We start from the raw sequence: 13,745 nt of genomic DNA, 5'->3' as shown, positions 1-13,745 counted from the left end.
GAACAGATCTGGATTTTATGTGGATAGCTGAGTGGATTATTAAAGCAAGCAATTACCAGCACTTTAAAACAAATGAAAAGTATGTGAGAGAGGGGCTATGGAGAGACGAGGGGTACTTTTGCCGGGTGGAAGTGAGGGAATCCGAGGAGGAGGTCATGGGGATGGGATGGGTGCTGTGTCCAAAACATGGTTGCACCGTGCGCCACCAGTGCTAAAGCCGGCCCAGACAACACTCGTGGCACTACAGTGGTGTGTTTCAAGCTCTGCAGAACAAAGGACAGTATGAAAAGAGGACAGCCACAGACCCATTACACGAATGGCAGGATGGGATAGAAGTGCCTGTCCACCCCCCTTACTAGTACGCCCCAGTTGTAAGGAAGTGCCAGTCCATTATACATAAGTCAGTGAGAGAAGTGTGGGCACAATGCCTTGAACCGTGGCAGTATTGGAGAGAACGGCCAGTCCATTCCCAGTACAAACATGGCAGTGTTCCAGGTGCCAGTCCAGTCCAATTGCAAGAACTGCATTGTTATAGAGGTGTCCCTGCCCAGCCCTACTACATATCCGACCCTAAAGGGGATGTGCGCCTCTCCTGCTTCAGTACTAGCATGCCAGGATTGTGCCTTTTTATTTTTTAACTATTGTTTACAAGTGAAATTATTGCAGAGAAGTGCCGCTCCACTCTGGTTTCAAATATGACATTATTGCAGAGAAGTGCCGTTCCACTCTGCTTTCAAATATGACATTATTGCAGAGAAGTGCCGCTCCACTCTGGTTTCAAATATGACATTATTGCAGAGAAGTGCCGCTCCACTCTGCTTTCAAATATGACATTATTGCAGAGAAGTGCCGTTCCACTCTGCTTTCAAATATGACATTATTGCAGAGAAGTGCCGTTCCACTCTGCTTTCAAATATGACATTATTGCAGAGAAGTGCCGTTCCACTCTGGTTTCAAATATGACATTATTGCAGAGAAGTGCCGTTCCACTCTGCTTTCAAATATGACATTATTGCAGAGAAGTGCCGTTCCACTCTGGTTTCAAATATGACATTATTGCAGAGAAGTGCCGTTCCACTCTGCTTTCAAATATGACATTATTGCAGAGAAGTGCCGCTCCACTCTGGTTTCAGATATGACAGTTTCGCAGAGAAGTGCCCGTCCAGTCGTGTTACAGCTGTGGTTGTATTCAATAAGGGCTTGTTGAGGCTTGCTACAAGCAGGGCAGTATTGTATGATTGCAGAGACGTGCTGGTCCAGTAGTGTTACAGGTATGGCGTTATTGCAGAGAAGTGCCGCTCCACTCTGGTTTCAGATATGACAGTTTCGCAGAGAAGTGCCCGTCCAGTCGTGTTACAGCTGTGGTTGTATTCAATAAGTGCTTGTTGAGGCTTGCTACAAGCAGGGCAGTATTGTATGATTGCAGAGACGTGCTGGTCCAGTAGTGTTACAGGTATGGCGTTATTGTAGAGACGAGCTGGTCCACTCTGGTTTCAGATATGACAGTTTCGCAGAGAAGTGCCCGTCCAGTCGTGTTACAGCTGTGGTTGTATTCAATAAGTGCTTGTTGAGGCTTGCTACAAGCAGGGCAGTATTGTATGATTGCAGAGACGTGCCGGTCCAGTAGTGTTACAGGTATGGCGTTATTGTAGAGACGAGCTGGTCCACTCTGGTTTCAGATATGACAGTTTCGCAGAGAAGTGCCCGTCCAGTCGTGTTACAGCTGTGGTTATATTCAATAAGTGCTTGTTGAGGCTTGCTACAAGCAGGGCAGTATTGTATGATTGCAGAGACGTGCCGGTCCAGTAGTGTTACAGGTATGGCGTTATTGTAGAGACGAGCTGGTCCACTCTGGTTTCAGATATGACAGTTTCGCAGAGAAGTGCCCGTCCAGTCGTGTTACAGCTGTGGTTGTATTCAATAAGTGCTTGTTGAGGCTTGCTACAAGCAGGGCAGTATTGTATGATTGCAGAGACGTGCTGGTCCAGTAGTGTTACAGGTATGGCGTTATTGTAGAGACGAGCTGGTCCACTCTGGTTTCAGATATAACAGTTTCGCAGAGAAGTGCCCGTCCAGTCGTGTTACAGCTGTGGTTGTATTCAATAAGTGCTTGTTGAGGCTTGCTACAAGCAGGGCAGTATTGTATGATTGCAGAGACGTGCTGGTCCAGTAGTGTTACAGGTATGGCGTTATTGTAGAGACGAGCTGGTCCACTCTGGTTTCAGATATGACAGTTTCGCAGAGAAGTGCCCGTCCAGTCGTGTTACAGCTGTGGTTGTATTCAATAAGGGCTTGTTGAGGCTTGCTACAAGCAGGGCAGTATTGTATGATTGCAGAGACGTGCTGGTCCAGTAGTGTTACAGGTATGGCGTTATTGTAGAGACGAGCTGGTCCACTCTGGTTTCAGATATGACAGTTTCGCAGAGAAGTGCCCGTCCAGTCGTGTTACAGCTGTGGTTATATTCAATAAGTGCTTGTTGAGGCTTGCTACAAGCAGGGCAGTATTGTATGATTGCAGAGACGTGCCGGTCCAGTAGTGTTACAGGTATGGCGTTATTGTAGAGACGAGCTGGTCCACTCTGGTTTCAGATATAACAGTTTCGCAGAGAAGTGCCCGTCCAGTCGTGTTACAGCTGTGGTTGTATTCAATAAGTGCTTGTTGAGGCTTGCTACAAGCAGGGCAGTATTGTATGATTGCAGAGACGTGCCGGTCCAGTAGTGTTACAGGTATGGCGTTATTGTAGAGACGAGCTGGTCCACTCTGGTTTCAGATATGACAGTTTCGCAGAGAAGTGCCCGTCCAGTCGTGTTACAGCTGTGGTTGTATTCAATAAGTGCTTGTTGAGGCTTGCTACAAGCAGGGCAGTATTGTATGATTGCAGAGACGTGCTGGTCCAGTAGTGTTACAGGTATGGCGTTATTGTAGAGACGAGCTGGTCCACTCTGGTTTCAGATATGACAGTTTCGCAGAGAAGTGCCCGTCCAGTCGTGTTACAGCTGTGGTTGTATTCAATAAGGGCTTGTTGAGGCTTGCTACAAGCAGGGCAGTATTGTATGATTGCAGAGACGTGCTGGTCCAGTAGTGTTACAGGTATGGCGTTATTGTAGAGACGAGCTGGTCCACTCTGGTTTCAGATATGACAGTTTCGCAGAGAAGTGCCCGTCCAGTCGTGTTACAGCTGTGGTTGTATTCAATAAGTGCTTGTTGAGGCTTGCTACAAGCAGGGCAGTATTGTATGATTGCAGAGACGTGCTGGTGCAGTAGTGTTACAGGTATGACATTATTGCAGAGAAGTGCCGCTCCACTCTGGTTTCAGATATGACAGTTTCGCAGAGAAGTGCCCGTCCAGTCGTGTTACAGCTGTGGTTGTATTCAATAAGTGCTTGTTGAGGCTTGCTACAAGCAGGGCAGTATTGTATGATTGCAGAGACGTGCTGGTCCAGTAGTGTTACAGGTATGGCGTTATTGCAAAGAAGTGCCGCTCCACTCTGGTTTCAGATATGACAGTTTCGCAGAGAAGTGACCGTCTAGTCGTGTTACAGCTGTGGTTGTATTCAATAAGTGCTTGTTGAGGCTTGCTACAAGCAGGGCAGTATTGTATGATTGCAGAGACGTGCTGGTCCAGTAGTGTTACAGGTATGGCGTTATTGTAGAGACGAGCTGGTCCACTCTGGTTTCAGATATGACAGTTTCGCAGAGAAGTGCCCGTCCAGTCGTGTTACAGCTGTGGTTGTATTCAATAAGTGCTTGTTGAGGCTTGCTACAAGCAGGGCAGTATTGTATGATTGCAGAGACGTGCTGGTCCAGTAGTGTTACAGGTATGGCGTTATTGCAGAGAAGTGCCGCTCCACTCTGGTTTCAGATATGACAGTTTCGCAGAGAAGTGCCCGTCCAGTCGTGTTACAGCTGTGGTTGTATTCAATAAGTGCTTGTTGAGGCTTGCTACAAGCAGGGCAGTATTGTATGATTGCAGAGACGTGCTGGTCCAGTAGTGTTACAGGTATGGCGTTATTGTAGAGACGAGCTGGTCCACTCTGGTTTCAGATATGACAGTTTCGCAGAGAAGTGCCCGTCCAGTCGTGTTACAGCTGTGGTTGTATTCAATAAGTGCTTGTTGAGGCTTGCTACAAGCAGGGCAGTATTGTATGATTGCAGAGACGTGCTGGTCCAGTAGTGTTACAGGTATGGCGTTATTGTAGAGACGAGCTGGTCCACTCTGGTTTCAGATATGACAGTTTCGCAGAGAAGTGCCCGTCCAGTCGTGTTACAGCTGTGGTTGTATTCAATAAGTGCTTGTTGAGGCTTGCTACAAGCAGGGCAGTATTGTATGATTGCAGAGACGTGCTGGTCCCGTAGTGTTACAGGTATGGCGTTATTGTAGAGACGAGCTGGTCCACTCTGGTTTCAGATATGACAGTTTCGCAGAGAAGTGCCCGTCCAGTCGTGTTACAGCTGTGGTTGTATTCAATAAGTGCTTGTTGAGGCTTGCTACAAGCAGGGCAGTATTGTATGATTGCAGAGACGTGCTGGTGCAGTAGTGTTACAGGTATGGCGTTATTGTAGAGACGAGCTGGTCCACTCTGGTTTCAGATATGACAGTTTCGCAGAGAAGTGCCCGTCCAGTCGTGTTACAGCTGTGGTTGTATTCAATAAGTGCTTGTTGAGGCTTGCTACAAGCAGGGCAGTATTGTATGATTGCAGAGACGTGCTGGTCCAGTAGTGTTACAGGTATGGCGTTATTGTAGAGACGAGCTGGTCCACCCTGGTTTCAGATATGACAGTTTCGCAGAGAAGTGCCCGTCCAGTCGTGTTACAGCTGTGGTTGTATTCAATAAGGGCTTGTTGAGGCTTGCTACAAGCAGGGCAGTATTGTATGATTGCAGAGACGTGCTGGTCCAGTAGTGTTACAGGTATGGCGTTATTGTAGAGACGAGCTGGTCCACTCTGGTTTCAGATATGACAGTTTCGCAGAGAAGTGCCCGTCCAGTCGTGTTACAACTGTGGTTGTATTCAATAAGTGCTTGTTGAGGCTTGCTACAAGCAGGGCAGTATTGTATGATTGCAGAGACGTGCTGGTGCAGTAGTGTTACAGGTATGGCGTTATTGTAGAGACGAGCTGGTCCACTCTGGTTTCAGATATGACAGTTTCGCAGAGAAGTGCCCGTCCAGTCGTGTTACAGCTGTGGTTGTATTCAATAAGGGCTTGTTGAGGCTTGCTACAAGCAGGGCAGTATTGTATGATTGCAGAGACGTGCTGGTGCAGTAGTGTTACAGGTATGGCGTTATTGTAGAGACGAGCTGGTCCACTCTGGTTTCAGATATGACAGTTTCGCAGAGAAGTGCCCGTCCAGTCGTGTTACAGCTGTGGTTGTATTCAATAAGTGCTTGTTGAGGCTTGCTACAAGCAGGGCAGTATTGTATGATTGCAGAGACGTGCTGGTCCAGTAGTGTTACAGGTATGGCGTTATTGTAGAGACGAGCTGGTCCACTCTGGTTTCAGATATGACAGTTTCGCAGAGAAGTGCCCGTCCAGTCGTGTTACAGCTGTGGTTGTATTCAATAAGGGCTTGTTGAGGCTTGCTACAAGCAGGGCAGTATTGTATGATTGCAGAGACGTGCTGGTCCAGTAGTGTTACAGGTATGGCGTTATTGTAGAGACGAGCTGGTCCACTCTGGTTTCAGATATGACAGTTTCGCAGAGAAGTGCCCGTCCAGTCGTGTTACAGCTGTGGTTGTATTCAATAAGGGCTTGTTGAGGCTTGCTACAAGCAGGGCAGTATTGTATGATTGCAGAGACGTGCTGGTCCAGTAGTGTTACAGGTATGGCGTTATTGTAGAGACGAGCTGGTCCACTCTCGTTTCAGATATGACAGTTTCGCAGAGAAGTGCCCGTCCAGTCGTGTTACAGCTGTGGTTGTATTCAATAAGTGCTTGTTGAGGCTTGCTACAAGCAGGGCAGTATTGTATGATTGCAGAGACGTGCTGGTGCAGTAGTGTTACAGGTATGGCGTTATTGTAGAGACGAGCTGGTCCACTCTGGTTTCAGATATGACAGTTTCGCAGAGAAGTGCCCGTCCAGTCGTGTTACAGCTGTGGTTGTATTCAATAAGGGCTTGTTGAGGCTTGCTACAAGCAGGGCAGTATTGTATGATTGCAGAGACGTGCTGGTCCAGTAGTGTTACAGGTATGGCGTTATTGTAGAGACGAGCTGGTCCACTCTGGTTTCAGATATAACAGTTTCGCAGAGAAGTGCCCGTCCAGTCGTGTTACAGCTGTGGTTATATTCAATAAGTGCTTGTTGAGGCTTGCTACAAGCAGGGCAGTATTGTATGATTGCAGAGACGTGCTGGTCCAGTAGTGTTACAGGTATGGCCTTATTGTAGAGACGAGCTGGTCCACTCTGGTTTCAGATATAACAGTTTCGCAGAGAAGTGCCCGTCCAGTCATGTTACAGCTGTGGTTGTATTCAATAAGTGCTTGTTGAGGCTTGCTACAAGCAGGGCAGTATTGTATGATTGCAGAGACGTGCTGGTCCAGTAGTGTTACAGGTATGGCGTTATTGTAGAGACGAGCTGGTCCACTCTGGTTTCAGATATGACAGTTTCGCAGAGAAGTGCCCGTCCAGTCGTGTTACAGCTGTGGTTATATTCAATAAGTGCTTGTTGAGGCTTGCTACAAGCAGGGCAGTATTGTATGATTGCAGAGACGTGCCGGTCCAGTAGTGTTACAGGTATGGCGTTATTGTAGAGACGATCTGGTCCACTCTGGTTTCAGATATGACAGTTTCGCAGAGAAGTGCCCGTCCAGTCGTGTTACAGCTGTGGTTGTATTCAATAAGTGCTTGTTGAGGCTTGCTACAAGCAGGGCAGTATTGTATGATTGCAGAGACGTGCTGGTCCAGTAGTGTTACAGGTATGGCGTTATTGTAGAGACGAGCTGGTCCACTCTGGTTTCAGATATGACAGTTTCGCTGAGAAGTGCCCGTCCAGTCGTGTTACAGCTGTGGTTGTATTCAATAAGTGCTTGTTGAGGCTTGCTACAAGCAGGGCAGTATTGTATGATTGCAGAGACGTGCTGGTCCAGTAGTGTTACAGGTATGGCCTTATTGTAGAGACGAGCTGGTCCACTCTGGTTTCAGATATAACAGTTTCGCAGAGAAGTGCCCGTCCAGTCGTGTTACAGCTGTGGTTGTATTCAATAAGGGCTTGTTGAGGCTTGCTACAAGCAGGGCAGTATTGTATGATTGCAGAGACGTGCTGGTCCAGTAGTGTTACAGGTATGGCGTTATTGTAGAGACGAGCTGGTCCACTCTGGTTTCAGATATGACAGTTTCGCAGAGAAGTGCCCGTCCAGTCGTGTTACAGCTGTGGTTGTATTCAATAAGGGCTTGTTGAGGCTTGCTACAAGCAGGGCAGTATTGTATGATTGCAGAGACGTGCTGGTCCAGTAGTGTTACAGGTATGGCGTTATTGTAGAGACGAGCTGGTCCACTCTGGTTTCAGATATGACAGTTTCGCAGAGAAGTGCCCGTCCAGTCGTGTTACAGCTGTGGTTGTATTCAATAAGGGCTTGTTGAGGCTTGCTACAAGCAGGGCAGTATTGTATGATTGCAGAGACGTGCTGGTCCAGTAGTGTTACAGGTATGGCGTTATTGTAGAGACGAGCTGGTCCACTCTGGTTTCAGATATGACAGTTTCGCAGAGAAGTGCCCGTCCAGTCGTGTTACAGCTGTGGTTGTATTCAATAAGTGCTTGTTGAGGCTTGCTACAAGCAGGGCAGTATTGTATGATTGCAGAGACGTGCTGGTCCAGTAGTGTTACAGGTATGGCCTTATTGTAGAGACGAGCTGGTCCACTCTGGTTTCAGATATAACAGTTTCGCAGAGAAGTGCCCGTCCAGTCGTGTTACAGCTGTGGTTGTATTCAATAAGTGCTTGTTGAGGCTTGCTACAAGCAGGGCAGTATTGTATGATTGCAGAGACGTGCTGGTGCAGTAGTGTTACAGGTATGGCGTTATTGTAGAGACGAGCTGGTCCACTCTGGTTTCAGATATGACAGTTTCGCAGAGAAGTGCCCGTCCAGTCGTGTTACAGCTGTGGTTGTATTCAATAAGTGCTTGTTGAGGCTTGCTACAAGCAGGGCAGTATTGTATGATTGCAGAGACGTGCTGGTCCAGTAGTGTTACAGGTATGGCGTTATTGTAGAGACGAGCTGGTCCACTCTGGTTTCAGATATAACAGTTTCGCAGAGAAGTGCCCGTCCAGTCGTGTTACAACTGTGGTTGTATTCAATAAGTGCTTGTTGAGGCTTGCTACAAGCAGGGCAGTATTGTATGATTGCAGAGACGTGCTGGTCCAGTAGTGTTACAGGTATGGCGTTATTGTAGAGACGAGCTGGTCCACTCTGGTTTCAGATATGACAGTTTCGCAGAGAAGTGCCCGTCCAGTCGTGTTACAGCTGTGGTTATATTCAATAAGTGCTTGTTGAGGCTTGCTACAAGCAGGGCAGTATTGTATGATTGCAGAGACGTGCTGGTCCAGTAGTGTTACAGGTATGGCGTTATTGTAGAGACGAGCTGGTCCACTCTGGTTTCAGATATGACAGTTTCGCAGAGAAGTGCCCGTCCAGTCGTGTTACAGCTGTGGTTGTATTCAATAAGTGCTTGTTGAGGCTTGCTACAAGCAGGGCAGTATTGTATGATTGCAGAGACGTGCTGGTCCAGTAGTGTTACAGGTATGGCGTTATTGTAGAGACGAGCTGGTCCACTCTGGTTTCAGATATAACAGTTTCGCAGAGAAGTGCCCGTCCAGTCGTGTTACAGCTGTGGTTGTATTCAATAAGTGCTTGTTGAGGCTTGCTACAAGCAGGGCAGTATTGTATGATTGCAGAGACGTGCTGATCCAGTAGTGTTACAGGTATGGCGTTATTGTAGAGACGAGCTGGTCCACTCTGGTTTCAGATATAACAGTTTCGCAGAGAAGTGCCCGTCCAGTCGTGTTACAGCTGTGGTTGTATTCAATAAGTGCTTGTTGAGGCTTGCTACAAGCAGGGCAGTATTGTATGATTGCAGAGACGTGCTGGTCCAGTAGTGTTACAGGTATGGCGTTATTGTAGAGACGAGCTGGTCCACTCTGGTTTCAGATATGACAGTTTCGCAGAGAAGTGCCCGTCCAGTCGTGTTACAGCTGTGGTTGTATTCAATAAGTGCTTGTTGAGGCTTGCTACAAGCAAGGCAGTATTGTATGATTGCAGAGACGTGCTGGTCCAGTAGTGTTACAGGTATGGCGTTATTGTAGAGACGAGCTGGTCCACTCTGGTTTCACATATGACAGTTTCGCAGAGAAGTGCCCGTCCAGTCGTGTTACAGCTGTGGTTGTATTCAATAAGTGCTTGTTGAGGCTTGCTACAAGCAGGGCAGTATTGTATGATTGCAGAGACGTGCTGGTCCCGTAGTGTTACAGGTATGGCGTTATTGTAGAGACGAGCTGGTCCACTCTGGTTTCAGATATGACAGTTTCGCAGAGAAGTGCCCGTCCAGTCGTGTTACAGCTGTGGTTGTATTCAATAAGGGCTTGTTGAGGCTTGCTACAAGCAGGGCAGTATTGTATGATTGCAGAGACGTGCTGGTCCAGTAGTGTTACAGGTATGGCGTTATTGTAGAGACGAGCTGGTCCACTCTGGTTTCAGATATGACAGTTTCGCAGAGAAGTGCCCGTCCAGTCGTGTTACAGCTGTGGTTGTATTCAATAAGGGCTTGTTGAGGCTTGCTACAAGCAGGGCAGTATTGTATGATTGCAGAGACGTGCTGGTCCAGTAGTGTTACAGGTATGGCCTTATTGTAGAGACGAGCTGGTCCACTCTGGTTTCAGATATGACAGTTTCGCAGAGAAGTGCCCGTCCAGTCGTGTTACAGCTGTGGTTGTATTCAATAAGTGCTTGTTGAGGCTTGCTACAAGCAGGGCAGTATTGTATGATTGCAGAGACGGGCTGGTCCAGTAGTGTTACAGGTATGGCGTTATTGTAGAGACGAGCTGGTCCACTCTGGTTTCAGATATGACAGTTTCGCAGAGAAGTGCCCGTCCAGTCGTGTTACAGCTGTGGTTGTATTCAATAAGGGCTTGTTGAGGCTTGCTACAAGCAGGGCAGTATTGTATGATTGCAGAGACGTGCTGGTCCCGTAGTGTTACAGGTATGGCGTTATTGTAGAGACGAGCTGGTCCACTCTGGTTTCAGATATGACAGTTTCGCAGAGAAGTGCCCGTCCAGTCGTGTTACAGCTGTGGTTGTATTCAATAAGGGCTTGTTGAGGCTTGCTACAAGCAGGGCAGTATTGTATGATTGCAGAGACGTGCTGGTCCAGTAGTGTTACAGGTATGGCGTTATTGTAGAGACGAGCTGGTCCACTCTGGTTTCAGATATGACAGTTTCGCAGAGAAGTGCCCGTCCAGTCGTGTTACAGCTGTGGTTGTATTCAATAAGTGCTTGTTGAGGCTTGCTACAAGCAGGGCAGTATTGTATGATTGCAGAGACGTGCTGGTCCCGTAGTGTTACAGGTATGGCGTTATTGTAGAGACGAGCTGGTCCACTCTGGTTTCAGATATGACAGTTTCGCAGAGAAGTGCCCGTCCAGTCGTGTTACAGCTGTGGTTGTATTCAATAAGGGCTTGTTGAGGCTTGCTACAAGCAGGGCAGTATTGTATGATTGCAGAGACGTGCTGGTCCAGTAGTGTTACAGGTATGGCGTTATTGTAGAGACGAGCTGGTCCACTCTGGTTTCAGATATAACAGTTTCGCAGAGAAGTGCCCGTCCAGTCGTGTTACAGCTGTGGTTGTATTCAATAAGTGCTTGTTGAGGCTTGCTACAAGCAGGGCAGTATTGTATGATTGCAGAGACGTGCTGGTCCAGTAGTGTTACAGGTATGGCGTTATTGTAGAGACGAGCTGGTCCACTCTGGTTTCAGATATGACAGTTTCGCAGAGAAGTGCCCGTCCAGTCGTGTTACAGCTGTGGTTGTATTCAATAAGGGCTTGTTGAGGCTTGCTACAAGCAGGGCAGTATTGTATGATTGCAGAGACGTGCTGGTCCAGTAGTGTTACAGGTATGGCGTTATTGTAGAGACGAGCTGGTCCACTCTGGTTTCAGATATGACAGTTTCGCAGAGAAGTGCCCGTCCAGTCGTGTTACAGCTGTGGTTGTATTCAATAAGTGCTTGTTGAGGCTTGCTACAAGCAGGGCAGTATTGTATGATTGCAGAGACGTGCTGGTCCAGTAGTGTTACAGGTATGGCGTTATTGTAGAGACGAGCTGGTCCACTCTGGTTTCAGATATGACAGTTTCGCAGAGAAGTGCCCGTCCAGTCGTGTTACAGCTGTGGTTGTATTTAATAAGGGCTTGTTGAGGCTTGCTACAAGCAGGGCAGTATTGTATGATTGCAGAGACGTGCTGGTCCAGTAGTGTTACAGGTATGGCCTTATTGTAGAGACGAGCTGGTCCACTCTGGTTTCAGATATGACAGTTTCGCAGAGAAGTGCCCGTCCAGTCGTGTTACGGCTGTGGTTGTATTCAATAAGTGCTTGTTGAGGCTTGCTACAAGCAGGGCAGTATTGTATGATTGCAGAGACGTGCTGGTCCAGTAGTGTTACAGGTATGGCGTTATTGTAGAGACGAGCTGGTCCACTCTGGTTTCAGATATGACAGTTTCGCAGAGAAGTGCCCGTCCAGTCGTGTTACAGCTGTGGTTGTATTCAATAAGTGCTTGTTGAGGCTTGCTACAAGCAGGGCAGTATTGTATGATTGCAGAGACGTGCTGGTCCCGTAGTGTTACAGGTATGGCGTTATTGTAGAGACGAGCTGGTCCACTCTGGTTTCAGATATGACAGTTTCGCAGAGAAGTGCCCGTCCAGTCGTGTTACAGCTGTGGTTGTATTCAATAAGTGCTTGTTGAGGCTTGCTACAAGCAGGGCAGTATTGTATGATTGCAGAGACGTGCCGGTCCAGTAGTGTTACAGGTATGGCGTTATTGTAGAGACGAGCTGGTCCACTCTGGTTTCAGATATGACAGTTTCGCAGAGAAGTGCCCGTCCAGTCGTGTTACAGCTGTGGTTGTATTCAATAAGTGCTTGTTGAGGCTTGCTACAAGCAGGGCAGTATTGTATGATTGCAGAGACGTGCTGGTCCAGTAGTGTTACAGGTATGGCGTTATTGTAGAGACGAGCTGGTCCACTCTGGTTTCAGATATGACAGTTTCGCAGAGAAGTGCCCGTCCAGTCGTGTTACAACTGTGGTTGTATTCAATAAGTGCTTGTTGAGGCTTGCTACAAGCAGGGCAGTATTGTATGATTGCAGAGACGTGCTGGTGCAGTAGTGTTACAGGTATGGCGTTATTGTAGAGACGAGCTGGTCCACTCTGGTTTCAGATATGACAGTTTCGCAGAGAAGTGCCCGTCCAGTCGTGTTACAGCTGTGGTTGTATTCAATAAGGGCTTGTTGAGGCTTGCTACAAGCAGGGCAGTATTGTATGATTGCAGAGACGTGCTGGTCCAGTAGTGTTACAGGTATGGCGTTATTGTAGAGACGAGCTGGTCCACTCTGGTTTCAGATATGACAGTTTCGCAGAGAAGTGCCCGTCCAGTCGTGTTACAGCTCTGGCTATATTCTCAATACTTGCATGTCCATTGTTGCTACAGGTAGGGCAGTACTGTAAAGAAGAGCATCTCCACTTCTGTTACAAATAAGGCAGAATAACAAAGAAGTGCTAGTCTCGAGCACGGTAGTATTGTAGAGAAGTGCCGGTCCACTCTTGTTACAGCTCTGACTGTATTGCACAGAAGTGCGGGTTCATTCCTGTTACAGTTATGTCAGTATTTTGTGCTGTTGCACTCTTGTTACGGCTCTGGCTGTATTGCACAGAAGTGCGGGTTCATTCCTGTTACAGTTATGTCAGTATTTTGTGCTGTTGCACTCTTGTTACGGCTCTGGCTGTATTGCGGAGAGGTACTGGTACAGTCCTGCTACAGGTAGGGCAGGACTGTCTGTAATATACATAATTGGTGTTACAGTTTTGAATGTATTGTAGATAAGTGTTGTTACATGTATGACAGTATTGTAAATACTATAAAATAAGCACTGCTACATGTATTACAGTATTTTAGAGAAGTGCTGGTCCAGTACTATAGATAAGTGCTGTCACAGTTATGACAGTATTGCAGGGAACTGCCTGTCCAGTACTAAAATAAGTGCTGTTACAGATTTGACTGTATTGTAGATAAGTGCTGGTCCTTACCATAGGTAAGCGCTGTTACAGGTATGACAGTATTGTAGAGAAGTGCTGGTCCAGTACCATAGGTAAGTGCTGTTACAGGTATGACAGTATTGCAGGGAACTGCCTGTCCAGTACTAAAATAAGTGCTGTTACAGATTTGACTGTATTGTAGATAAGTGCTGGTCCTTACCATAGGTAAGTGCTGTTACAGGTATGACAGTATTGTAGAGAAGTGCTGGTCCAGTACCATAGGTAAGTGCTGTTACAGGTATGACAGTATTGCAGGGAAGTGCCTGTCCAGTACTAACGATAAGTGCTGTTACAGATTTGGCTGCATTGTAGACAAGTGTGCTGGTCGATTCCTGGTGCAGGTACTGTTGTAAAGCCCCAGTACCAGTACAAATATGGCGGGTTGTAGAAGTCTTGCACCCCTGCCGTTATGGAATCAAACAGACCCCCGCATCAGTCCTGTGCACGTCACTC

At 47.4% G+C, this 13,745-nt stretch overlaps 1 protein-coding gene across 3 annotated transcripts in view; it reads left to right on the top strand.

Moving 5' to 3' along the window:
• Nucleotides 1-13,745, top strand: part of OPHN1 (oligophrenin 1) — a 683,898-nt gene that overhangs the window by 24,036 nt on the left and 646,117 nt on the right. The gene's annotated exons all lie outside the window — the stretch shown is intronic.

This window comes from Lissotriton helveticus, chromosome 4_2 (genome assembly GCF_964261635.1).
Source record: "Lissotriton helveticus chromosome 4_2, aLisHel1.1, whole genome shotgun sequence".
Taxonomy (NCBI): domain Eukaryota; kingdom Metazoa; phylum Chordata; class Amphibia; order Caudata; family Salamandridae; genus Lissotriton; species Lissotriton helveticus.
The sequence above is the reverse complement of the archived record's forward strand: the minus strand, read 5'-3'. Positions and strand labels throughout refer to the sequence as shown.